Here is a 27,476-nt window from a genome sequence, read left to right on the forward strand (position 1 = left end):
CTGTATCCAGAGAACAGTAGCTCTAGTATTTTATTTACAGGTGACATAAATGAAAGTATTTTAAATCTGTAATTGATATTTAAAAACACCAACGTAAAGACGGTTTGATTGTGCTCGTATGTTATGCTAAAAGATATAGTATAGTACAGCCAGAGCTGCGTTCTGATTGGTTCGCTGTGTCCAGAGTGACTCAGTGCTGCTGCTACTTGTCTCTCTCGTGTTTGTTACATTTTCAGTTTCGGCTCCTGAGACCAGACAGCCCTCTGCATTATAGAGGAGAGCAGCACTTAACTGTTGCAGCACATGGGCCGCCCGAATGGGTACAGCTGATAAGGAATCTTTGGCAGAGTCGCTAAATATAAAACAGCAACATCCAGACAAAACTAGTTTTATGTAGTATTCTCCTTTACCTGGGAATAAAGAAAGAGGAGCAGATGTATTAAGCTTGGTGAAGTGATAACCTGTCCTGGGTCATCGACAGATCGTCCGGGCCCCTGTAAAATAGAGGGGGCTATGGCCACCGACGGGGCCTCCAGGAGGTGCCCCTGTGGGGTGGCATTAAGGTGCTCGCTTAACAGCGAACGGCCGCTGCTCTGCGAGCCAACCTGAATAAGGCCCATTATGTATAGTTCTTTGTCAGAGACAGACTGTACAGAGGTTGCATTAATAGGGTAGTGTTTGTCTGAGAGGGAGGATGGTTTGGTTTCTGCACTGTAAAACCCCAGTTTTGCTGCCTCAGCAGTGTGGTTTGAATGGAAGATTAACCCTGTGACCTACATAGTGTCAAATCACTTGCAGATGGCTCCCTGCTCGCTCCCAGCCCTTCACGCTGGGATTTATAGGAAGGTTTGGACATGAAAACCTAAGTGCAATGTGGGACAAAGGTTCGCAATGAAAATATTTTTTGTTGCATGTGGAGTTCAGTCATTTATTCAATTTAAACGATAAAAGAAATAGTTTCATGAGTCCGCTGTTACGTTTCTCTTTTTTGTTTACTTATTAATTTTTTTTAAATTCAATTAGTGCAGGGGGAGTACAAAATTGCAGCGCTCCATCGGGGGGGGGGGGGGGGGGGGTTAGGGACGCCCATAATTCAGGGGAGGAGTGGGCAGAAATGTTTAATAAGCTATTTTTTTTAAATGAGTAGAATATGGACTGTAGAACTGATTCTAAGGGGTACTTTTACTAAGAGCAAACCGGTGGAATTCTACTTTTTTATTTATTTACCACATTTTACAAGATAATACAGACGGAGCCGATTGCGCCGGCGGAGAGGTCCTCCGACTGGGATGTGTGCGGGTCTCACATGCATGTGTCTCCCAGTCACTCAGCAGCGGGGAGCGGAAACCCTTCCTGTCTCCCTGAAGCTGCGAAGGGCTCCGTCGGATCAGGGCGCGCAAGCGTATCATGAGCGCACCCCCTTCCGGTGGCTGGCGGAGGGGGCGATCTGTATTGCACGGCAAGTGGGGCAAATACATACTTTTTTTCCATGCTGGGTAAATACTGACTGCTTTTGCATGTAGCACACAAAGACTGGAAAGCTTTTTGTCTAGACTGCAATTTATATCACAGTTAGGACACAGCTCTCTGCAAATTGTACCTCTGACCCAACTGCAATGCAAAATGGTTCACAGTTACTTGTTCTTTAATGATATGTTAAACACGTGGGCCAGACCAAATGGTTTACCGCCATCTTTGGTACAATGTTTTTACATTACATGGCTAATCTTGATGTTTTTACCATCAAGATTAGCCATCAATGGTACCGTTGATGGTGATCATCGATGTTAACCCACCAATGACTATCTCTAGCCAGAGATGATACGGGAAATCAGAGGATCACTGGAAGAAGGCAGGAAACTATCTTCCAGACTCATAAACCCCCAGGATGCAGGCTATTAGCTGCAGACAAGTACCACCACTGTACCATATACAACCACTGTGCCAAGTAGAATTACTGTACCAATTACAACCACTGTACCAATTACAACCACTGTGTTCAAGTACAACCACTGTGTCAAGTACAACCACTGTGTACAAGAACAAACACTGTGTACAAGTACAACCACTGTACCAAGTACCACCACTGTACCAAGTACCACCACTGTACCAAGTACAACCACTGTACCAAGTACCACCACTGTACCAAGTACAACCACTGTGTACAAGTACAACCACTGTACTAAGTACCACCACTGTACCAAGTACAACCACTGTGTACAAGTACAACCACTGTACCAAGTACCACCACTGTACCAAGTACAACCACTGTGTACAAGTACAACCACTGTACTAAGTACCACCACTGTACCAAGTACAACCACTGTGTACAAGTACAACCACTGTACCAAGTACCACCACCGTACCAAGTACAACCACTGTGTACAAGTACAACCACTGTACCAAGTACCACCACTGTACCAAGTACAACCACTGTGTACAAGTACCACCACTGTACCAAGTACAACCACTGTGTACAAGTACAACCACTGTACTAAGTACAACCACTGTACCAAGTACCACCACCATACCAAGTACAACCACTGTGTACAAGTACAACCACTGTACCAAGTACCACCACTGTACCAAGTACAACCACTGTGTACAAGTACAACCACTGTACCAAGTACAACCACTGTGTACAAGTACAACCACTGTACCAAGTACAACTACTGTGTACAAGTACAACCACTGTGTACAAGTACAACCACTGTGTACAAGTACAACCACTGTGTACAAGTACAACCACTGTACCAAGTACAACCACTGTGTACAAGTACAACCACTGTGTACAAGTACAACCACTGTGTACAAGTACAACCACTGTACCAAGTACCACCACTGTACCAAGTACCACCACTGTACCAAGTACAACCACTGTACCAAGTACAACCACTGTGAACAAGTACAACCACTGTACCAAGTACCACCACTGTACCAAGTACAACCACTGTACCAAGTACAACCACTGTGTACAAGTACCACCACTGTACCAAGTACAACCACTGTGTTCAAGTACAACCACTGTGTACAAGTACTACCACTGTACCAAGTACAACCACTGTGTACAAGTACAACCACTGTACCAAGTACCACCACTGTACCAAGTACAACCACTGTGTACAAGTACAACCACTGTACTAAGTACAACCACTGTGTACAAGTACAACCACTGTGTACAAGTACAACCACTGTACCAAGTACCACCACTGTACCAAGTACAACCACTGTACCAAGTACAACCACTGTGTACAAGTACAACCACTGTACCAAGTACAACCACTGTGTACAAGTACAACCACTGTGTACAAGTACAGCCACTGTACCAAGTACAACCACTGTGTACAAGTACAACCACTGTGTACAAGTACAACCACTGTGTACAAGTACAGCCACTGTACCAAGTACAACCACTGTGTACAAGTACAACCACTGTACCAAGTACAACCACTGTGTACAAGTACAACCACTGTGTACAAGTACAGCCACTGTACCAAGTACAACCACTGTGTACAAGTACAACCACTGTGTACAAGTACAACCACTGTGTACAAGTACAACCACTGTACCAAGTACAACCACTGTGAACAAGTACAACCACTGTACCAAGTACAACCACTGTGTACAAGTACAACCACTGTACCAAGTACAACCAAGTACAACCACTGTGCGGAAGCCAATCCGGAAAGCTAGACCTCTGGTAAACAGCAGAAGCTATTTAGCAAAATATCACACAATCCTTCGTAGAACCACACATATGTATTTCCAATTTCTGATTTTGCACATTTGATACCAAAGCTTCCTAGAAGTGACTTTATACTTTTCTTTTGGTGCAAGGATTAATGGCTGTATTTAGTTCTGAACCTAAGAGTTCACCATTGATAGTGTAATCAGTGCTAACATCAATGGCATCAAATCATCTACGGCAAACCATAAATACTTTGAACCATCAGTGGCAATCCCGGGGCACTTTTTCAATCCCGGGAATTAGGATTGAAAAATGCTCATTGGCATCCCTAAAAGAAAAACTTTTAGTGGATCTCGGCTGTAACTGCGAGCGAGCGGTTTCCAGCACCGGAGGTGGCCGCAGCGCTGCACCTCCTGTGCTGCAACACGCTGTGTCACACCCGCAGAACCCGCTCACCGCCAGGCGGTGAGTGACAGTGGCTGAAGCCGCTCATCTTCCGGCCGCATGCCGGGTCGGGAACAGCCGGGCGCCTTCTGAGCGGGTGCTCAGACGCTGCCTGGCAATTTACTATGCAATCCCGAAAACCAAGGATTGGATAGTCCAATCCCGGGATTGAAATCCCGGACATTTTGTGGCCAAATCCCGGGATCCCGCCGATCCCGATGCCGGGATTGGTCACCCTAGTGGCATCCCATTAAGACCCAACCCCTCTGCACAAATAGTAAAAAAAATGTCACTTTTGCTATCGATAGCAGAGTGCCATCGGACCCCTGCCAAACTCGCCAAAGCCGTCCGCTCCCAGGATCTACACATGTGCAAATACACGCATCGGAATGGGGCCAAATTTGGCCCCTTCCGAATAGGCCTGAATTAGGGCCAATGTTTTTGCACACAAGGTTTTATTCCACATTCTAAGTGGGGTATTCCATCCCCGCCGCTATTTCCAATGGGGGAAATAGCGGCGGGCACCTATACTATGCGCTCTTTCCCTGACAGCATTGAAGAGGCAGATCAACAGAATGGGCCCAACTTTTAAAGCTGTCAGGCCCGTTTTGCCGAGAACAGCCGTGAATTGTCGCGATCACGGCTGGATCTCGACAATCCATGGCCGTTTACATGGACACAAACCCTTTTCGCCGATCGGCAGGCGGACATAGAATCCCGTCTGGCAATTTGTGGTCACGCAATATACGAAAACTGCTGTCGGGACGGACCAACAGTCGTGACCCAGGATTGAATGTCTTAAACTGTATGCTGCAGTAGTCATGGATAATGCTAACTCGCTTTTCTACACATGGATAGAATCATCTTATGTAAGAATCATTTGTGTATTAATTTATTCATTCACTGATTTCACTTTTTTTCTATGCAGGTTCGGCAGAATCAAAATCAAATATGGTTCCAGATCCTGATCTTCTTCCGGAACTTGGTGGTACATCGAAACTGGGCTAGGGGTGATGTTCAGAGGTGAAAATCATCCATGGTATAAGATCATTTCTACTATCGAATCACTGGATGATCCTGCACCTGTGGCAGGGGAGGATACACAGTCACATACACAACTTTCTGTAAGCCGATGTTCCAGCATCATCAGGGATTACTGGTCAAACACTGTTGAGGAAGACACTTGGGTTATTGTATGTCGTCAGATATAACCAGAGTAATGCAGCTTTGTGGGTAACTGAACAAACAGGACGCGTGTTCCGTTTCTGTATGAGTGCCTTAACCACCACTGAAATCTATTGCAGCAGAGATTTCCAATCCTGCAACTGGTCCAGGTCCGAAGGACAGAAAAGGGTGGACTATCTCCAAATATAAATACATGATAACCGTCATTTGTTATATAGGTGCATTGTTTCCATGTAAAATGCGTCGGAGAACGAGATAATGTAAATAATAGCGCAATTATCGGATGTGTGACAATTTCATAAGAAAATTCAAATGCATGATATAGAAGTCTATATATATGTGTGTATACAAAGCTCTGTAATATTTTTGTATACAGAAATTCTTTGTAGATTAGCAAAGTATATAATGGGTTATAATACTGACGTTTTATGGAGAAAGTACTGTGTTTTCTTCATTTCGAAATCCATATAATGAAATAATGTAAGTACTCCCTTTGCCAGGAGTTCATTCAACTCCATCTTGTTCCTATCAAGAACCAAAATGGGATAATAATGCCAGGACAATTCAAAACAGAACTACCGTATGACATTAACAGACATTGAGCCAAATGGAATAGGGTGCGAAAATCAGAAATTGGGAGAGGTTCCCATGTTTTTAAAACGGCAATCATTTGCACTAATAAAAAAAAAAACAGGTTGATTTTGCCATGTAATTAATTGCCGCTTTAAAAACTCTCCCAAAATCTCTCACTTTCTGATTACATATCGCCCTATATAAAATGCGTCCTTTATCCTTTGGTATTTGAATGAAATCTCCCATCAATGAGATGCCAGTGTTCTACAAATAGAAATATAACCTACATTTACTGTATCATAAAAGGCAGCATCGCATTTTACGCTTTTATAGATGAACGCATGGTTCAAAAGTTGATGGTGTTCCCGATTGTGTTCTCCGTATGATGTAATTGGAGAGGGGGATAGCGCATAGTTTGTACACTAGATGTATTCATTTACACTTGCTATATGGCAGCCGCTAATATAGATCACCATCTGCTAGTTGTTACTTTGAAGCACTTTTTTTTGCCACCTGTTACTTGTAATCACTGAGAGAAATCTCCGTTGTTTTAACCACTTCACAGATGTTTGCAGCATAGGTAAATTCAGAAGACGTGTGACACATTTACAGCCTGATTCAGAGTCAGCGCCTGCAAGTGCTGATGGCAGCCAGATTTACTACCTTATGGTAATGCCGATGTCGTACAGCTTCATACATACACATCGCGCCGCCCCAGGATAACTGTTTGCAAATGCAGCTGCCCTCTTTCCCCTGGAGGGATCACTATGTACCCAATTCTGATTCAGGCAGCAAGGCCTTTGTGGTCTTCACAGCCCACTCTCCAGTTATTTCATAAGCACCTTGCACTGTGACACAAGCCCATAGCACTGTGACACAAAGCCACGCTGTGTCACGGGGAGGGTGGCTGCTTTCGGCCATTTTGCTGGTGGCTTGTTAAACTGCATTTAATAAGCCCCTCAATGGTTTTATGGAATTTTGGGTGAAGACATGCACATGACATGTCTTATTCTGTGTGTTCCTTCTTGCAGTACTTAATACAGAACCACTGTTTGATAGCTCAATCACAGTGCAACATAACGAGCTATACGCTGTACCAAGTGGTCATGTGGTAGTTTATATTTAAATATACTGTATCATATCATTGTAAGGTGTGGAACAAAGGGGGAGATAAACATCCAGCCAATCAGCTCCTAACTGCCATGTTACAGGCTTGGGCTGAGATGTATTAAGCTGAAAATGCGGTAAAACCCCTGTTTTACCGTATTTTCCTATGTATTAAAACCCGGCCGTACCGATACCGCATAGTAGGGTATCGCCACCTTTACATGACGATACCCTATAGAAGCCTATGGGCTTATTTCCGCCGCAACCCCGCCGACTCGCCGACCCCCCTCCCTCCAGCTTACCTTCTTGCAGGTCCTCCTGGACCCTGGAAGGTAAGCCCTTCCTCCCCTAGCAAGGCAGCCGGACGTCCTTCCGGCTGCATGGGGTAGGAGGAGGCGCCGGGGACATGCACACTGAGCTGTCCCGGCTACAGGGGAGCAGTAAGTGGCTGGGAGGTGACGGAGACCCCCCCCCCCCCCCGCACACCACAGTACAGGTATTGCGGGGGGGGGGGCCTTTGTCACTGCACCGCGGTGCCAGCCGCATATGTTAGTACATATGCGCTGGCATCGCGGCGGGGGGTGGCGAAGGGCGGCGATGTATATTAATACATCCTGCCCTTGGTTTGAAAAATGATAAGAGCTGATTGGTTGGTAGTCTTTCTCTCTCCATGGTTTAGTACCTCTGCCCCAGTGTCTCCTATATTTAAAACATACATTCTACCTCCCAACTTTCAAACTGCTGCAGGCGGGACCTCTGCGTGCACCCAAAATATGGAGGTGTGGCCTAGTGGTGAGGGGCTTGGCCTTCAAATCACTTCACTCTCGTGAGGCCACGCCCCTGTTTTGCCACTGTGGGAGCATGACCAGCGGCTCTGTGAGCTTCTAGCTATGCCCCAGCCCCTCTGCCTGTGGGAATATTCCACCCCGCTCAGTGGGTGGCAGGGGGGACTGGCAACTGCCCCCACCATGGGACACTGCTGGTCCCTGGACCCATGGAAAGTGGGACAGTTGGGGGGTATGATACATTCAAATTATTGTAGGATACCTTTAAATAATGCGGTAGAGGTTGTTTGCTGAAGGTGTGGGGCTTTCTCTTTTTATACTTGTTGCAGAATAAGAAATTCATGTTTTAAGAACTTTGTGTACAAATGTATAACATTGCATCACCAAAAAAGGGACAAGTTAAGATCTTGTTTAGGCTATAATTCCTATATAATAAAAGGCTAACTCTGCTCCTCACCTCTATGGGGGGAATTCTAGCAGTTTGCACTCTGGTGGCCGATTGATGTCGACCCAAGAGAGCAATGCAAATGCTTATCCGTTAAGGCACGCAAAGCCACTGACATCACACACGCATAAAGCCACTGACATCACACACGCATAAAGCCACTGACATCACACACGCATAAAGCCACTGACATCACACACGTATAAAGCCACTGACATCACACACGTATAAAGCCACTGACATTACACACGTATAAAGCCACTGACATTACACACGTATAAAGCCACTGACATTACACACGCATAAAGCCACTTACATCACACACGCATAAAGCCACTGACATCACACACGCGTAAAGCCACTGACATCACACACGCATAAATACACTGACATCACACACGCATAAAGCCACTGACATAACACACGCATAAAGCCACTGACATTACACGCGTAAAGCCACTGACATTACACACGCATAAAGCCACTGACATTACACACGCATAAAGCCACTGACATCACACACGCATAAAGCCACTGACATCACACACGCATAAAGCCACTGACATCACACACGTATAAAGCCACTGACATTACACACGTATAAAGCCACTGACATTACACACGTATAAAGCCACTGACATTACACACGTATAAAGCCACTGACATTACACACGCATAAAGCCACTTACATCACACACGCATAAAGCCACTGACATCACACACGCGTAAAGCCACTGACATCACACACGCATAAATACACTGACATCACACACGCATAAAGCCACTGACATAACACACGCATAAAGCCACTGACATTACACGCGTAAAGCCACTGACATTACACACGCATAAAGCCACTGACATTACACACGCATAAAGCCACTGACATTACACACGCATAAAGCCACTGACATTACACACGCGTAAAGCCACTGACATCACACAGGCATAAAGCCACTGACATTACACACGCATAAAGCCACTGACATTACACACGCATAAAGCCACTGACATTACACACGCGTAAAGCCACTGACATCAAACACGCATAAAGCCACTGACATCACACACTCGTAAAGCCACTGACATCACACACGCATAAAGCCACTGACATCACACACTCATGTTGTTCCACGATTTCGACAAGCTGGTAACTAGAAGATCTATAAATGACTTTAAAACTATCCCTGATGCAGTGGTTCTCAAACTCATTCCTCAGGACCCCACACAGTTCACATTTCCAGGTCACCCGGCAGATGCACAAGTGCAGCCATTACTCACTGACACATTTTAAAATATCCACAGGTGGAACTAATTATTTTACTTCATTCTGTGTTGAGACCTGGAAAACGTGCACTGTGTCGGGGCCCGAGGACCCAGTTTGAGAACCTGTGTCGGTGCTGCACATTGCTCATTCTGTTATACCCCACAAGCCAGTATACAACCACTGTTACTGATTCCTGCGGTTGTTCACTGCTGCACCAGTGTACTGTATATCGCCCTTGTGTTCAACAGTTTCTTATAGGTATAATTCATCAACATTATTGATCTGCATCAAAAATAGTTTTCTTCAACCAAAACTAGGGTTACCACCACCACCCATGCAGGATTACTCCGGACAGTCCGGAAATTAAGAACGGCGTTTGGAGTTCCCGGACTATTCAATGTCTGGGAATAGACAGCTACTAGCTGCTTATTCCTGGACATTGTATTATCCGTAAACGACAATCCAGTTCAGTGAGACGGTGTTTCCCTGCTTTCCAAGCGGCTCATATACGCTGCCGAGCGAGCAGGTCTGAATTAGGCCCTTAGTGACCTTTACTTTGTACTTTGAATGTACATTTGCATTATTTGAATAAATGTTTAATATGTATTATTATTGGTTTATGTGTTGTATAATTGCAATGCAGTGAAACTTTATGAAGTAATAAAAATAAACATTTAATGATCACCTAAAACATGGGTCTTCAAACTGTGGCCCTCCAGATGTTGTGAAACTACATGTTCCAACATGCATTGCCACATTTTTTACCTAAAACAACCATTTTGGTGAAATTTCAGTAACCAGAATTTAAAAGCATAAAATGTTTCTGCACTTATAAGTTAATTATTTGTAGTTTATATCACAGCCTAAGAAAAGGTTTTGTGTGGTAAAAGTTTTTGTTTTAATTATTTTATCAATAGAATGCCTCACATTTTGGCTTCCTCAGGTGCCCACACACGGACCGATTCGGCCCCGCATTACACAGCACAAAAACTATGTGCAGCCCATACTGCTTGTGGTTCCCATGGTGCTGTAGCACATTGTATGCTTTTTGTACTAGATGCGAAGCGATCTAGTACAAAAAGTACGGCGTTTATCGCTACGTGTATGGGCCCCTTTACATCAGTAAGTACTTGCCTGCTAAATTTATAACAGCCAGTAACATTACTCTACTAGTACCAAATCACTTTATCAGTATTGGTTCCGCAGTTTCACCTGTGATTTTTCTGTAATTATACTGAATTGTTGATCTTATACCAGGGTTGTCTACCTGACCCGCTCCATGAGGGACACTATGCTCTGTTCCTGGACTTCCCTGGTACTGTAGGATTGCCAGCACCTGTGGGGAGCTAGGTAATTGATAAGAAAGGTGTCACCACAGGTGCTGGCAATCCTACATTACCAGAGAAGCCCAGGAACAGAGCACTGTGTCCTCCTGGAGAGAGGCATGCTGGGAGGTATGGATAATGTATGATTGCCATCACCTGTGGGGAGCTAGGTAACTGATAAGAAAGGTGTCACCACAGGTGCTGGTAATCATACATTACCAGGGAAGCCCAGGAACAGAGCATGTTCTCCCTGAAGGAGAGGGGCAGGTAGGCAACCCTGTCTTATACTGTATTATCCTCACATTTGTTTCATCCTACCCTGCAATGGTAGCTAATTCCTGAGATCTGTCCGTCCTGTAGATCTTTGAGGGATCACTTACAAGTTCTTACGGTACTTATGAGTTATCTGGGCGCCCGATTTTTTGATTGTATGCCTTAAGTTAAGGCATACAATCAGATGCGATGCGATATCGCATCGCATCGCATGCGACCATCGGATGCGATGACCCGATTTTTCCATAGGAATCAATGTTAAAATGGACTGAGTCCATTTTAACATGGAATTCAATGGGAAAAAGGGGTCCTTTTCATACCCCTACTATCCAAGTGGGCATGGAAATATAAACCTGTGGCGAGCGTAGCGAGCCACCGAGCCCGAAGCGTGGCGAGCGAAGCGAGCCCTGCGAGGGGACGGTATTCTGTGTCCCCTCGCAGGGCTCGCTACGCTCGCCACGCTTCGGGCTCGGTGGCTCGCTACGCTCGCCACAGGTTTATATCCAACTCCATGCCCACTTGGATAGTAGGGGTATGAAAAGGACCCCTTTTTCCCATTGAATTCCATGTTAAAATGGACTCAGTCCATTTTAACATTGATTCCTATGGAAAAATCGGTTAATCGCATCGCATCGCATCCGATGGTCGCATGCGATGCGATGCGATGTGCCTGATCCGACCCGATTTAGAAATCGGGCACCCAGATAACTCACAAGTACCGTTCTTACTTTTGTACCATTTGAATCAGTGGTTCCCATTCCTGGTCCTCAAGTACCGCCAACAGTGCATGTTTTCCAGGTCACCCAGCAGGTGCACAGGTGCACTCATTATTCAGATACATGTTAAAAGTGACACAGCATACTTGGCTACCTGACCCTCTCCATGCGGGAGAAAATGCTCTGCTCCTGGACTTCCCTGGTAATGTATGATTGCCAGCACCTGTGGTGAAACACCTTTACCTTGCTCCCCACAGGTGCTGGCAATCATACATTATCCATACCTCCCAGCATGCCCCTCTCCAGGAGGACACCATGCTCTGTCCCTGGGCTTCCCTGGTAATGTATGATTGCCACCACCTATGGTGACACCTTTCTTATCAGTTACCTAGCTCCCAACAGGTGCTGGCAATCATACATTATCCATACCTCCCAGCATGCCCCTCTCCAGGAGGACACAATGCTGTGTCCCTGGGCTTCCCTGGTAATGTATGATTGCCAGCACCTGTGGTGACACCTTTCTTATCAGTTACCTAGCTCCCCACAGGTGCTGGCAATCATAGATTATCCATACCTCCCAGCATGCCTCTCTCCAGGAGGACACAATGCTCTGTTCCTGGGCTTCCCTGGTACTGTATGATTGCCAGCACCTGTGGTGACACCTTTCTTATCAGTTACCTAGCTCCCCACAGGTGCTGGCAATCATAGATTATCCATACCTCCCAGCATGCCTCTCTCCAGGAGGACACAATGCTCTGTTCCTGGGCTTCCCTGGTACTGTATGATTGCCATCACCTGTGGTGACACCTTGCTTATCAGTTACCTAGCTCCCCACAGGTGCTGGCAATCATACATTATCCATACCTCCCAGCATGCCCCTCTCCAGGAGGACACAATTCTCTGCTCCTGGGCTTCCCTGGTAATGTATGATTGCCAGCACCTGTGGTGACACCTTTCTTATCAGTTACCTAGCTCCCCGCAGGTGCTGGCAATCCTACATTATCCATACCTCCCAGCATGCCCCTCTCCAGGAGGACACAGTGCTCTGTTCCTGGCCTTCCCTGGTAATGTATGATTGCCAGCACCTGTGGTGACACCTTTCTTATCAGTTACCTAGCTCCCCACGGGTGCTGGCAATCATACATTATCCATACCTCCCAGCATGCCCCTCTCCAGGAGGACACAATGCTCTGTTCCTGGGCTTCCCTGGTAATGTATGATTGCCAGCACCTGTGGTGACACCTTTCTTATCAGTTACCTAGTTCCTCACAGGTGCTGGCAATCCTACATTATCCATATCTCCCAGCATGCCCCTCTCCAGGAGGACACAGTGCTCTGTTCCTGGCCTTCCCTGGTAATGTATGATTGCCAGCACCTATGGTGACACCTTTCTTATCAGTTACCTAGCTCCCGACAAGTGCTGGCAATCATACATTATCCATACCTCCCAGCATGCCCCTCTCCAGGAGGACACAATGCTCTGTTCCTGGGCTTCCCTGGTAATGTATGATTGCCAGCACCTGTGGTGACACCTTTCTTATCAGTTACCTAGCTCCCCACAGGTGCTGGTAATCATACATTATCCATACCTCCCAGCATGCCCCTCTCCAGGAGGACACAATGCTCTGTTCCTGGGCTTCCCTGGTAATGTAGGATTGCCAGCACCTGTGGTGACCCCTTTCTTATCAGTTACCTAGCTCCCCACAGGTGCTGGCAATCATACATTATCCATACCTCCCAGCATGCCCCTCTCCAGGAGGACACAATGCTCTGTTCCTGGGCTTCCCTGGTAATGTATGATTGCCAGCACCTGTGGTGACCCCTTTCTTATCAGTTACCTAGCTCCCCACAGGTGCTGACAATCATACATTATCCATACCTCCCAGCATGCCCCTCTCCAGGAGGACACAATGCTCTGTTCCTGGGCTTCCCTGGTAATGTATGATTGCCAGCACCTGTGGTGACCCCTTTCTTATCAGTTACCTAGCTCCCCACAGGTGATGGTAATCATACATTATCCATACCTCCCAGCATGCCCCTCTCCAGGAGGACACAATGCTCTGTTCCTGGGCTTCCCTGGTAATGTATGATTGCCAGCACCTGTGGTGACCCCTTTCTTATCAGTTACCTAGCTCCCCACAGGTGCTGACAATCATACATTATCCATACCTCCCAGCATGCCCCTCTCCAGGAGGACACAAAGCTCTGTTCCTGGGCTTCCCTGGTAATGTATGATTGCCAGCACCTGTGGTGACACCTTTCTTATCAGTTACCTAGCTCCCCACAGGTGCTGACAATCATACATTATCCATACCTCCCAGCATGCCCCTCTCCAGGAGGACACAAAGCTCTGTTCCTGGGCTTCCCTGGTAATGTATGATTGCCAGCACCTGTGGTGACCCCTTTCTTATCAGTTACCTAGCTCCCCACAGGTGCTGGCAATCCTACATTATCCATACCTCCCAGCATGCCCCTCTCCAGGAGGACACAATGCTCTGTTCCTGGACTTCCCTGGTAATGTAGGATTACCATCACCTGTGGTGACCCCTTTCTTATCAGTTACCTAGCTCCCCACAGGTGATGGTAATCATACATTACCAGGGAAGTCCAGGAACAGAGCATTGTCTCCCGCATGGAGAGGGTCAGGTAGGCAACTATGCTGTGTGGAGTCCTGGAAAACGTCCACTGTTGTGGGGTCCTGAGGACCACGGTTGGGAACCACTGTTTTAATCGAAAGTATATGTGCAGCCTGCAAGGTTCCTTCTGTAAGAAGTAAGTGTCATTTTATTAGACGGGATCCGGATGATAGGTCGACAACGGATAGGTAGACAGCAAAAAGGTCAACATGCACAAAATCAACAACAAAAAAGTCGACACAAGCTAAAGGTCAACATGGTATTGGTTGACATATGCTAAGATCAAATGTGTTTTTCACAATTTTTTTGATTTTTTCATACATTAACATCTACGTGGACTCCCACTGGAAACGGTAAAGTGGGCCGAGGCCTGGCAAGTGAAGCCGCGAATCATGTGCTCAGGTGCCGACAACCCATGTTGACCTTTTCCATGTCATCATTGTGCCTGTGGTGATTTATTTTAATTTTTTTTTGCCATTGTGCTTGTCGACCTTTTGGTGTCGACCTAGTGACTGTCGACACTGTCTATCCTATGATCCATACTCTATTAGAAATGTGGCTGGAACAGGCCCCATTGTAACACATTTCTAACCACAAGAATAGACTATTGGGGACTGTCACTCTCACAGGGGTACAATGACTAAGATGGGAGTTTTATTGATCTTGACATGGACAACCAATTAGATTCTATTATCTTCTAGAAAGTGCTAAATACATAAGAAGTAGAATCTGATTGGTTGCCAGGGGCAACACCCCATCTTCAATACCTCCCTTCTTAGTAAATGTAGTAGGGCTTCCGTACATGACTCCCTATATAAACATAATCCTGATAAGTTCTTCTCACCTGAGTCCCCCCGGCAGGTATATACTGTATATATACTGTATATATTGTAAAGTCCTGAGAGCAGCCGCTGTGCAATAAGTTTGTGTTCATAGAGGACGTACAAGACTGTTCTATGCAGAAAATGGGTTGTTCTCTGTACCTGAGGAATTCCGAGTCCCCGGTTCTAAGAGGTAATAATAGGTCGACAGTATGAAGTTTGACATATGTTAGGTCGACAGGGATTAGGTCAACAGTCAAAAGTTCGACCATAAATTTTTGTGGTAAACTGATGCGGTGTCCATGTCGACTTGCGTCAACATTCGGGACAAAAAAAAAAGATCATTAGTGTTCGAACTTAGGTATGTCTACCTTCAAACTGTCGACCATATGACCCATTTCCGTAAGGTTCTCCCCGTGCCTATCGCTGTGCCTTAGTAATAAGCCTGTTTACTGTATAGTTCTTACACACTGGATGGTCCTGAAAGGCGCAGGTTCCACTTCTATGAGAAGAGACCCAGTGATAATGTAGCAACGCATTAACCACTTCACCCCTGGATATAATGTAATAATGAACTTCATTCATCCTCCGCTGATTTGCAGGTCCAGGGGGATTTGGTTAATCCTGTGTGACCCCAGGACTTCCAGTGCTTGTGTATATTTTTCCTTTGTATAATGTGACTGTATATTATGTTTCATTCACACTGTCCTATTTTTGATATTTGTAACTGGTACAGTTTTTAATAAAAAATATAAGTAAAACTCTAAAGTTGTTTTTATTGTCCCACATACCTTTATGCCTAACCACCCCATTAGTGTCTAACCCTATACCTCCCTCCATCCCTGCAGCCTAACCATAACACCTACTGTATACCCCTCTGCGGCCTAACCCGCCCCGTCATATGTGTGGTCAGGATTCTGGCATCAACATCTCCAGCAATGCCAGGATTCCAGCTCTTGTGTTGTGGCCACAGGTCAGACTACCGGCATTCTGATGAATGAACAACACCATCGCTGTCTCACACCCCATGCTCCTGAATACCCCAGAATGGCACCTTGCCGGCAGGATTGCTGCTGCAGTACCACCCATTGCATTCTTAGGTATCCAGGTGCTGGCAGCCCCTTCTGCGCATGAATTTAACTCAAGAAATCCATCCATGGTTAATCTGCAGTATTAGAGACATACTTGTAGGGCGTGGGGCCCATGTGCAGACTCTGTATGGGGCTCCCGTCGCAGTTGCAAGGTATACTTTACCACAGTTTCAGTGTTTACTGCTCCTGCGCAGGTCTCCAGAAACATGGCATCCAGCCCATGCTCCCAGTGATTTCTCTACTGCTCATGTACAGATCTCAGGGAACATGGCGCCCATGCGATGCTCCCAGTGATTTCTGCACAGCTCATGAGCAGGTCTCCAGGAACATGGCATCCAGCTCATGCTCCCAGTGATTTCTCTACTGCTCATGTACAGATCTCAGGGAACATGGCATCCATCCCATGCACCCAATGATTTCTGTACAGCTCATGCGCAGGTCTCCAGGAACATGGCGTCCATGTCATGCTCCCAGTGATTTCTGTACAGCTCCTGAGCAGGTCTCCAGGAACATGGCGTCCAGCCCATGCTCCCAGTGATTTCTGTACTGCTCATATGCATATCTCTAGGAGCATGGTGCCCTTGCCATGCTCCCAGGGATTTCTCTACTGCTCATGTACAGATCTCAGGGAACATGGCATCCATCCCATGCACCCAGTGATTTCTGTACAGCTCATGCGCAGGTCTCCAGGAACATGGTGTCCATGTCATGCTCTCAGTGATTTCTCTACAGCTCATGCGCAGGTCTCCAGGAACATGGTGTCCATCCCATGCACCCAGTGATTTCCCTACTGCTCATGAGCAGGTCTCCAGGAACATGGTGTCCATCCTATGCTCCAAGTGATTTCCCTACTGCTCATGAGCAGGTCTCCAGGAACATGGTGTCCATCCTATGCTCCAAGTGATTTCCCTACTGCTCATAAGCAGGTCTCCAGGAACATGGTGTCCATCCCATCCTCCCAGTGATTTCCCTACTGCTCATGAGCAGGTCTCCAGGAACATGGTGTCCATCCTATGCTCCCAGTGATTTCTGTACAGCTCCTGAGCAGGTCTCCAGGAACATGGCGTCCAGCCCATGCTCCCAGTGATTTCTGTACTGCTCATATGCATATCTCTAGGAGCATGGTGCCCTTGCCATGCTCCCAGGGATTTCTCTACTGCTCATGTACAGATCTCAGGGAACATGGCATCCATCCCATGCACCCAGTGATTTCTGTACAGCTCATGTGCAGGTCTCCAGGAACATGGTGTCCATGTCATGCTCTCAGTGATTTCTGTACAGCTCATGCGCAGGTCTCCAGGAACATGGTGTCCATCCCATGCACCCAGTGATTTCCCTACTGCTCATGAGCAGGTCTCCAGGAACATGGTGTCCATCCTATGCTCCAAGTGATTTCCCTACTGCTCATGAGCAGGTCTCCAGGAACATGGTGTCCATCCTATGCTCCAAGTGATTTCCCTACTGCTCATAAGCAGGTCTCCAGGAACATGGTGTCCATCCCATCCTCCCAGTTATTTCCCTACTGCTCATGAGCAGGTCTCCAGGAACATGGTGTCCATCCTATGCTCCAAGTGATTTCCCTACTGCTCATAAGCAGGTCTCCAGGAACATGGTGTCCATCCCATCCTCCCAGTGATTTCCCTACTGCTCATGAGCAGGTCTCCAGGAACATGGTGTCCATCCCATCCTCCCAGTGATTTCCCTACTGCTCATGAGCAGGTCTCCAGGAACATGGCGCCCATGCCATGCTCCCAGTGATTTCTCTATTACTCTTTAGCAAGTCTCCAGGAACATGGTGTCCATCCCATGGCCATGTCTGCAAAAACGCTGACCAAATTATTGTGATTTCATGCTATTGTAGTGGCAAAATGAAGGCAACAGAGTCATCTTGACGAGAAATAAGCATTATACATAGGCAGCATTTTCCTGGGTTTTAATGTTGGTATAGTGTGTGTTTCTGGGCCCGGTTTGTGTGTTGTTACACAGCTGTAAGCACCCACAGGCTGCCTGTGTCTGTACTCTCTAACCAGCGGAGTCATGTTTGCCCTCCTCCAGTGGTGACGTGGCAATCCTTACATTCACCCTTTGTGGCTTAAGCTGACCTTGTTTATGTCTGAAGGAAAAATCATAATAGCAACAGTAGTGAAGAGTAACGGAGACACAGAGACACGCTGCATTTGTTACTGTGTAATCGGAGCTCAACGCTTTACACCAAGTCACTGTCCTATGGTACGTGCAGTGCATGCTGGTCTATGTATCACTGCTACACAACTGAACCCAACCAAATCTAATGCTTACCAAGGTTCCCTGTATACAGTTATCTGAGGAGACTACAGGGCGGGATGTATCAACACTTACCGCAGCGCTGACATCCCGTTTCCGCATCCGCAGTGCCTTCTCTTATGTACTAATAAAGTTTGCGTTCTAAAAAAAAAAAAAACTCCGCCTGTCTAAACTATCGCAGAGCTTCCGACGCGGCTGACACTTGCATTGGGTCCAATGTAAGTTGAAGCGCTGTGGAATGTATTAACATTCGTTGCGCTCTGATCAGCCCTGTTTTTTTTCGCCAAGTTTGAGTGGCGTTACAGCAATGCCCAGCTCCATTTCCAGGGGTTCCGGCATCAGACTCGGCAGGAGACAGTGGGGTCCAGCAGCTCCATGGCAGGAGGAGGGTGCTGGAGGAGAATCGCCGGGGATGAGGGAGCAGCGCCCGGTACACGGGATGGTGTAATGGTCGGACACCCCGGGATCTCCTCTCTGCACAGCGCGGGTCACATCTGCAAAGTTCTCTCTGAAGAGAACATTAAATTAAAAGCAGGAACACTTGCCCGGCCCCATTGTGCATGCGCATAATGATAAAAAAATCACGAAAAAATAACGCAGGAGAGCTCAGTTAACGCAGCCCATTGAAATTGAAAAAATAATAGTACATGACGTGGAAACTTCCGGAAAACGGCTGCGAAACGGGCACGAAAAAAAATAGGTAAGCAAACTTTACACTCACGAATATTGATACATCCCGGCCTGTGGGGGACAGAAACAGAGTGTAACTAGCTCATCCAGATCTATGGTGTCCCCAAAATACCATAAAAAATCATAATACTCTAACATCAATAGGGTTTTTTTAGGTACTTGTTTCCTAGCAAGGCGCCCATCGCATACCATCGCATGCCTTAATTAGTGGTATGCGATGGTACAATATGCGATGGTATGCGATGGGACCCAATTTTCGTGTCCTAAGAGCCGCACTGTACAACATCACGCTGCCCATCCCCATTCCCTACATCACGCTGCCCATCCCCATTCCCTACATCACGCTGCCCATCCCCATTCCCTACATCACGCTGCCCATCCCCATTCCCTACATCACGCTGCCCATCCCCATTCCCTACATCACGCTGCCCATCCCCATTCCCTACATCACGCTGCCCATCCCCTACATCACGCTGCCCATCCCCATTCCCTACATCACGCTGCCCATCCCCATTCCCTACATCACGCTGCCCATCCCCATTCCCTACATCACGCTGCCCCTCCCCATTCCCTACATCACGCTGCCCATCCCCATTCCCTACATCACGCTGCCCATCCCCATTCCCTACATCACGCTGCCCATCCCCATTCCCCACATCACGCTGCCCATCCCCATTCCCCACATCACGCTGCCCATCCCCATTCCCTACGTCACGCATGCACGTCTATGTACTCTACATCTCACCGCCTACATAACACTGCACATCCCTAGTTCTGAGTTTGGATATATATAGTAAGGAGTTACTTGGTATATCCAAACTAAGAGCTACCTACCTTGGAGCAACCCCAGACTACTCCATGTGGCATATCAGGACCCACATCTCCTCCTAATATGGGCTCCCTTCTGCCTCTAACAACATAAATACAGATAGTGGTAGATGCTCAATTATTTCAGTGATACCACTCAGGTGCATGGTAATATAATTATCCATCGGTACTGTAACATTCATGCCCCAGGGTGATGCACCGATTGCGGATCTGCAGGGGAGACTGGAGTCAGTTATTCTGCCCTACAGGCCGGGAGCCATTACTCTGTAATTAGATATCACTTATATACTGAGCACCAGCAAAGCCATCTTTTCTGGGATACACAGAAAGTGTCCCTGGAAAATTTTAGAGGTGCTCCGACATGTGCAGCACCAGAGGCAGTTACTCTACTGCAGCACAGTAATATTATTATTATTATTATTATTATTATTATTATTATTGATCGTTTGTGTACCCTTTTCCTAAACACATCCTATATTTTTCCATTCCGCATTTAATTTGATTGATTTTTCTACGCACTAATTATATTGCACCCAGTGATTAGCTATTTGCAGCATTCCATATTGTCACTATATTGATTACCAATAAATTGTATTCATTTAGTTTATAACTTCTTCCTCACACTCACACACTTACAACGGAAGACCGCCAAGGATCCATCCATTGCATTAAGGGCCCCATACATCAGCAATTAGTTGTGACAATTTTCAGATATGGAGATGATTGCCACAATGAATTTTAGATGTGTGGGCTCCCCCTTTTGGCAATCCCAATCAAAATCGCCAATCGATTGCTTAATCAGGTTTTTAAACATGCTTAATAATCTGGTATTATCTGCGGATCTTTTTTATATGTGTGGGCATTCCCAATTCGTCTTCTTCATCTATTTACATTATGAACAGCAATCAATTGGGCAATTTCCAGATATGAAGATGCAATCTTTAGATGGAAAAATCTGCCGATCACTGAAATAAATCTGTAATGTGTGGGCAAAGTCAGATAGATTGTAAAATCCATTTATCTGGCCAAAATATCCCTATATCTGGAAATCCATAAATTGTGATTGCTGATGTATGGGCCCTGATCACTGCCACCTGTACCAATTGTACTAAGCAGGGTAGGATTAAGGGCCTTATGGGCCTGGTGCTGGAATTGTTCAATGGCCTATTGGAAGAGGTGATTTATGGCTGACCATGAGTCCAGCTGGTGTATGTCTGCTGATCATCATGTTGTCATGGTGATGGGCCTGTTTTATGTGAAGTCCTAGAACTGCAGATCCATCCGCGCCATTGTTCTTCTGGCCCTGCTTACACAGGGCTTTATCCACCAATTATGTTATTCTATAGCATAAGCCACTGCTGGTACAAAATGTACTCATTCGGGGCAGAGGGTTCCAGCTAAACGTATCTGAAGCAGCTGCACTGACATTGGGAGAAGGTATAGGAAAAGTTGTAAACTTCACTGATAGCAAAATCCGAAGGTAAACAGGTAAAAAAAGTCCCTTCTGAGAAATGACGTTGACATTGAGTCAATGATTCACTCAGGAGCAGGACATGTGCTATGCAAATATCTTTTCTGGAACTGAAAAAAAAGTTAAACATTCACACATTGGCCCTTATTCTAATTGACTTGGACGGAAGCGTATTTTCCAACAACCCTGAGTGTTCTTAGCCCCGCCTACCGTACGGATCGCTCACACCGTCCGAATGCGGTAAGACGCAGAGCGAACGGACCGCGAGTGGATGTTTTATGTGAACAACTCCCCCATCTGTGGGAACCTCCCCCATTATCCAGACAGCTCCGAGTGCTCCACACCACTCGGACATTTCTCCGTGAGAAAGCAGCTGGCATCCGGCTATGTCAGCTGTCCGCCCCCCACACGTGCGTCACGGCCGGATTACCATACGTACGCCCAGCATTTTCATGGGAACGCCCATGAAACGCATATAGTAATGAGCCCAAACAGCCCTTCACGCCCCTCTCCACCCCCTGCTCGGATTGTTCCGACCGATCGCTTTCTGTAAAGAATTTACACCGTATTCGGCCGTGCGCGCAAACACACATTCATCTGCCGTCCAACCGAACATGCAGCCGTCCGACTCAATCAGAATAAGGGCCATTGTGAACAAAATTCACACCCAGGGTGGGATGCATCAGGCATCGCATTGTGCATGCAGATCAGCGTTTATTTATGCCGTATGAATGAAGGTTCTAGCAAAGTGCAGCTCTTGTAAAATGTGTTCTTAACAATGATAGGAACTATCTGTGTATGTGTCTAGTGATGGACATGCCACATGGGGTGCTGGGAGTGATCTGATTGGATGCCTAGTGATGGACATGCCAAGTGGGGTGCTGGGAGGGATCTGATTGGATAGCTAGTGATGGACATGCCATGTGGCGTGCTGGGAGGGATCTGATTGGATGCTTCTCAGCAGGGAGCTGAGAAAGAAGCCCATATGCTTCTACAGAACCAGAGCACAGTCCATGGGCCTTATTCTGGTTGGTGCGGGCGGGCCGTACACGTACGTTCCGGGGTTTTTAATGATCTGCGCATGCGTACCATCTCCAATGCGCAGGCGCGAACACTCCACAATGCTTACGGACGGGTCTCTCTGTGCGAAAAAACCTGTACGCGAGAGTACGGGCATTGGGGGAGGCATAGGGGCGTGTTGAGGGGAGCGGCCGAAATAATGAGGGAAAATGGGCGTAAACATGGGCGTACACGGGGGTGTGCACCAAAAATGAACGGTGCTACTACCGCTCGATCGGCTAAAGCACCGTTCATTTCGGACACAAAACAGGCGGCCGCCAACCACCACCTCAGACCACCCCTACAGATACCGCATGACAGCGTGCGCCTGGGTTTGCTAATTTACGCTGATTACTACTCAAACACATACACCTGAATGTAATAAGCAATGCTGCAGTCTATTAAGTCCAAACCATGATTTCACTACCTGCAAGCCACACACAGCACTCAAACACCTTGGAAGCTTATCTTTCTATACTTCTCGACATTTAAAGGTTTGTTTAATTTAAGGTAAGAATCTTTGTAAGACCTGCTTATATATGCTAAGGTAGGTATTTGTTAAACAGTTATACACATTCCCTACGTGCTTTCATAGACTTTACACAGTAGCACACTCAATCTACACAAGTCGACATGTGTCAACGTTTTCACTGTAACATCAACATAAGTTGATCTAAAAGTAACAGCAATGTGGGGACACATAGATAGTGATTAAAATGCAACATTAGAACATAATAAATATACATGTAAGGAGGGTTAAAATGTATTTTTATTAGGGTGTTCATTAAGGTAGACAATTGAGGTAATATAAAACAATAATTGAATAACAATTAGAATAATTCATTTAATTGCCTTAATCATAGTTGAAAGGCTAGATTTGCAGGTCCATATATGTGAAGGGTATGCCAGCGTGCACGGATGTACGCTCACTCTCATGAGCGGTGACATACGCTGAGTTTTCCATTGAAAACAATAGAGACCCATCCGTGCACGGTGGCGTACGCTCAGATAGCCGCAAGAAGTCGGTGGGAAGACGGACGAGAGACGTCCGTAAACGGGGGCGTACGCTCTGTTGTACGCCAGTTGTCAGAGTCTAAGGGCTGATCCGTCCGTGTACGTTGGCGTACGCTCAATTGTACGCCATTCCCCTTCGACATTGTTTCTGGCCGTACGTATGCGGCAGATTTGTGGGTGGACTTAACCTCAACGGCCGCGTACGGAGAGCGTACGTTAATATGGAACGTACGCACGTTTGGCCGCACCAACCAGAATAACCCCCCATGTGAGGTAAATGGCCAAATCTTTAGGGGTTTGGCTGTATTTTGACAGATCAAAGCATATTTTTTGATTTGAAGGTGAGAAACAATGTTATTTGTTGCAGACTGTGTAGTTGTGTACTTGTTATTGATTTACAGCATTTCCGAATACAACTCATCCCCCAAAAAAACTCCAACTCCAACTCTAGTTATTTCCAATTTAATATAGCTGTTTCGTGTGAGACATTCTAACTCCAGGGCCGGTGCAAGGCACCCGAGCGCCCAAGGCGAGTCGGGGTGGGGGCGCCCCGGTGCCGGGGGGAGGGAGGGGGGGTGGTACCTATGTAAAAAAATTGCTGCCCCGGCGTCCCTGCAGTGCTGGGGCGGTCAGGGGTGTCCGTGCCGTAGGGGTACCTGCGGCGCCGTCATGTGTATAAAGCTGGCTGCGGCCAGCGGGGTCCCTGTAGTGAATAGCAAATAACTAGCGCTTCCCGCGCCGCCGTGCACATAGCGCTAGTTATTTGCTATTCCCTACAGGGACCCCGCCGGCCACAGCCAGCTTTATACACATGACGGCGCCGCAGGTACCCCTACGGCACGGACACCCCTGACCGCCCCAGCACTGCAGAAGCAATTTTTTTTACACAGTTCGCTGGGGTGAGGGGCGAACTGCCACCCTCCAGGTGCCGGCGCCCTAGGCAAATGCCTAGAGCTGCCTAGTGGTGGCGCCGGCCCTGTCTAACTCGCCTCCATTACATCCCTGCATGCAACTGTTCAAGGATACAATGCATTCCGTTTGGTCTGAAAAAGTCGGACTCCTCATGTTTCTGTGAGAATTCAGACCTGATTTGCATATGGGAGCGTAAAAAGTTAGACATGCATAAGTTAGACATTGACAAATGTTAGACATGCATTAGTTAGATTGTGATAAAAGTTAGACATGCATTAGTTAGATAGAGACAAAAGTTAGACATGCATTAGTGAGACATTGACAAAAGTTAGACATGCATTAGTGAGACATTGACAAAAGTTAGACATGCATTAGTTAGATAGTGATAAAAGTTAGACATGCATTAGCTAGACATTGACAAAAGTCAGTCATGCCTTATTAAGACATTGACAAAAGTTAGACATGCATTAGATAGTGACAAAATTTAGACATGAATTAGACATTGATAAAAGTTAGACATGCATTAGTGAGACATTGACAAAAGTTAGACATGCGTTCATTAGGCATGCATTAGTTAGACATTGACAAAAGTTAGACATGCATTAGTTAGACATGTATCAGTTACATTGACAAATGTTAGACATGCATTAGTTAAACATTGACACAAGTTACACATGTATTAGTTAGATAGTGACAAATGTTAGACATGCATTAGTTAGATAGTGACAAATGTAACACATGCATTAGTGAGACATTGACAAAAGTTAGACATGCATTAGTTAGATAGTGACAAAAGTTAGACATGCATTAGTGAGACATTGACAAAAGTTAGACATGCATTAGTGAGACATTGACAAAATTTAGACATGCGTTCATTAGACATGCATTAGTTAGACATTGACAAAAGTTAGACATGCGTTAGATAGTGATAAAAGTTAGACTACAGTGAATTCAAAAGTAAATATAAATTTACAATTCCTCATGGATTAAACTTTTTTTCTTTAAAACTAGTCACTTTCAAATAACTTTCACACATATAAAGAGTCGTAGGGGCCTATGAATGATGAGAAAAACCTGTTATCTGTCATATTACACTGATAAATGGGAGCCTTTCTTAATTTATAAATACGTTAACATCAGAGAAACTGTACAGTAAATGGCAGCTTGTGGTGGGATGAGGGGGCTGTATGCCATATCAGATAGTTCCTAAAAATGTTTGGAAATTGATGAATTACATAACTTCCTCTCAGGGATGTTTTATCAGAGGAGGGAGCCAGTGTGCCGACTCCACCTGGGCTGCTTCCTCTTCCCGGCGCAGTTCTCTGGCATCATGCCAGAGCCTATTGCGCATACACAGGTCTCCAGAAATATGGCACCCACCATGTTCCAGAGACAAAATTCCTACAGTGCATGGGGGGTGGGCATTTTACCGCATTTTTGCCACAATGGCAGCTCTGGTGCTGAACTACCAAAAGGTAGCAAAACATGGGTGCACTGTGGCCGGTGTGCACCATTTTCACCAACTTTTGTAGAAATGAAGGGATGATGAATGGACCCTATATAAAAAGAGAAACTTTATATTGCAGAAGGACACTGAACAAAAGCCATATTGGAGTCACTTAAATTCAAAACAAATCTATGTCCTTGAGTGGCCCAGTCAAAGCCAGACCTCAATCCCATTGAGAATTTGAGTAAGTTATAAGAGTTGCATATTGGTTTCATGAAAACACTTAACTTTAAGAAAACTTATTTTCCATGCTGTGGTCATCAGTTCAAGTCAAAGACGTTTTTAACCCCAAAAAAAATGCAGAACATAAATAGAAATATTTTAAAAACGGCTTACTGTACTTCAAAGGAAAAACAGAGATGCAAAGTAGCAGGCATCTGAAAAATATAAATTAGATGGGGAAAACCTTAAATTGTGAGGTACAAATTAGGCAACAAGAGTACAAAATGAAAATGATGGTTGCATAAGATAGCAAGAGGAACTAAGTATACTAGTAATAAAAACAGATTAGACTGTGCCGCAATCTATTAAAAAAAAAAAAAAAAGTTGAATGTTAGGCCTAATTCAGCAAGCAGAAAGCCGCTGCCCAGACTGTAGGAGAAGACGCCCGCTCTAGTGCTCACTATCTGTCTGCAGAGAGGACCGGGCCCCGATAGACGAGGCTGCACACAGGCCACCTCCTATCGTACAACACCTTGGCAAAGCCGTAACTAGATATTTTGGTGCCTTGTGTCAGAAAGCTAGAGTTTCCCTTGCCACAACTGGAACATGGACAGGAGCGTGATCTCACTGAGAAGGGGAGTAGTTATACATTATTACCCCCGACTCAAATCATGCCATAGTAAGGCAAACTGTCAGTCCAGCTGGGTAAGGAGGGAAAGGTTTATCAGGCATGGACCCTTTGAATACTGGGGTCCCTGAGCAAATGCCCACTAAGCCCAGTGGAAGAGATGGTGACCACCCTATAATGCAGAGAGCATCACTGTAAATCCATATACAGTAGTAAAGAAACCAAATTTCTTTAATCTTGTGCTGATATTTTTTCCGTCTGTATATTACATTAGGAAATCCGACTGATTTTTTAATGGACAAACCATGGAAATATCAATGATTTTACTTGACCGAATTTCCCATTGTGTCTTTATGATAAAATGTAACGGTGAAGGGTCAAACTGTCCATATTACGCTCACAGACCCTGAACTGACCCTAGCAGGTGCCTCACAGGATAAATGTGGCATCTTGTGTTGACCTACTGTCAATGTCGGCCTAGTTTTATGTCGACCATTCTTTGGTGTCGACATACTCACTGTCGCCACTTAGTGGTAAACCAAGTTACTGTCGGCCTACACATTGCA

The 27,476-nt window shown here is 46.0% G+C and overlaps 1 long non-coding RNA gene across 1 annotated transcript in view; it reads left to right on the forward strand.

Moving 5' to 3' along the window:
- The window catches only part of LOC146050582 (uncharacterized), a 31,104-nt gene extending 20,262 nt beyond the window's left edge, over positions 1 to 10,842 (forward strand). The window contains exon 3 of the long non-coding RNA XR_014466337.1: positions 5,061 to 10,842. This is a non-coding gene — a long non-coding RNA (uncharacterized LOC146050582). The remainder of the gene's footprint in view (positions 1 to 5,060) is intronic.
- Positions 10,843 to 27,476: the final 16,634 nt, after the last annotated feature.

The sequence above is a fragment of the Crinia signifera genome, chromosome 12, assembly GCF_055691185.1.
Source record: "Crinia signifera chromosome 12, ASM5569118v1, whole genome shotgun sequence".
Taxonomy (NCBI): Eukaryota; Metazoa; Chordata; class Amphibia; order Anura; family Myobatrachidae; genus Crinia; species Crinia signifera.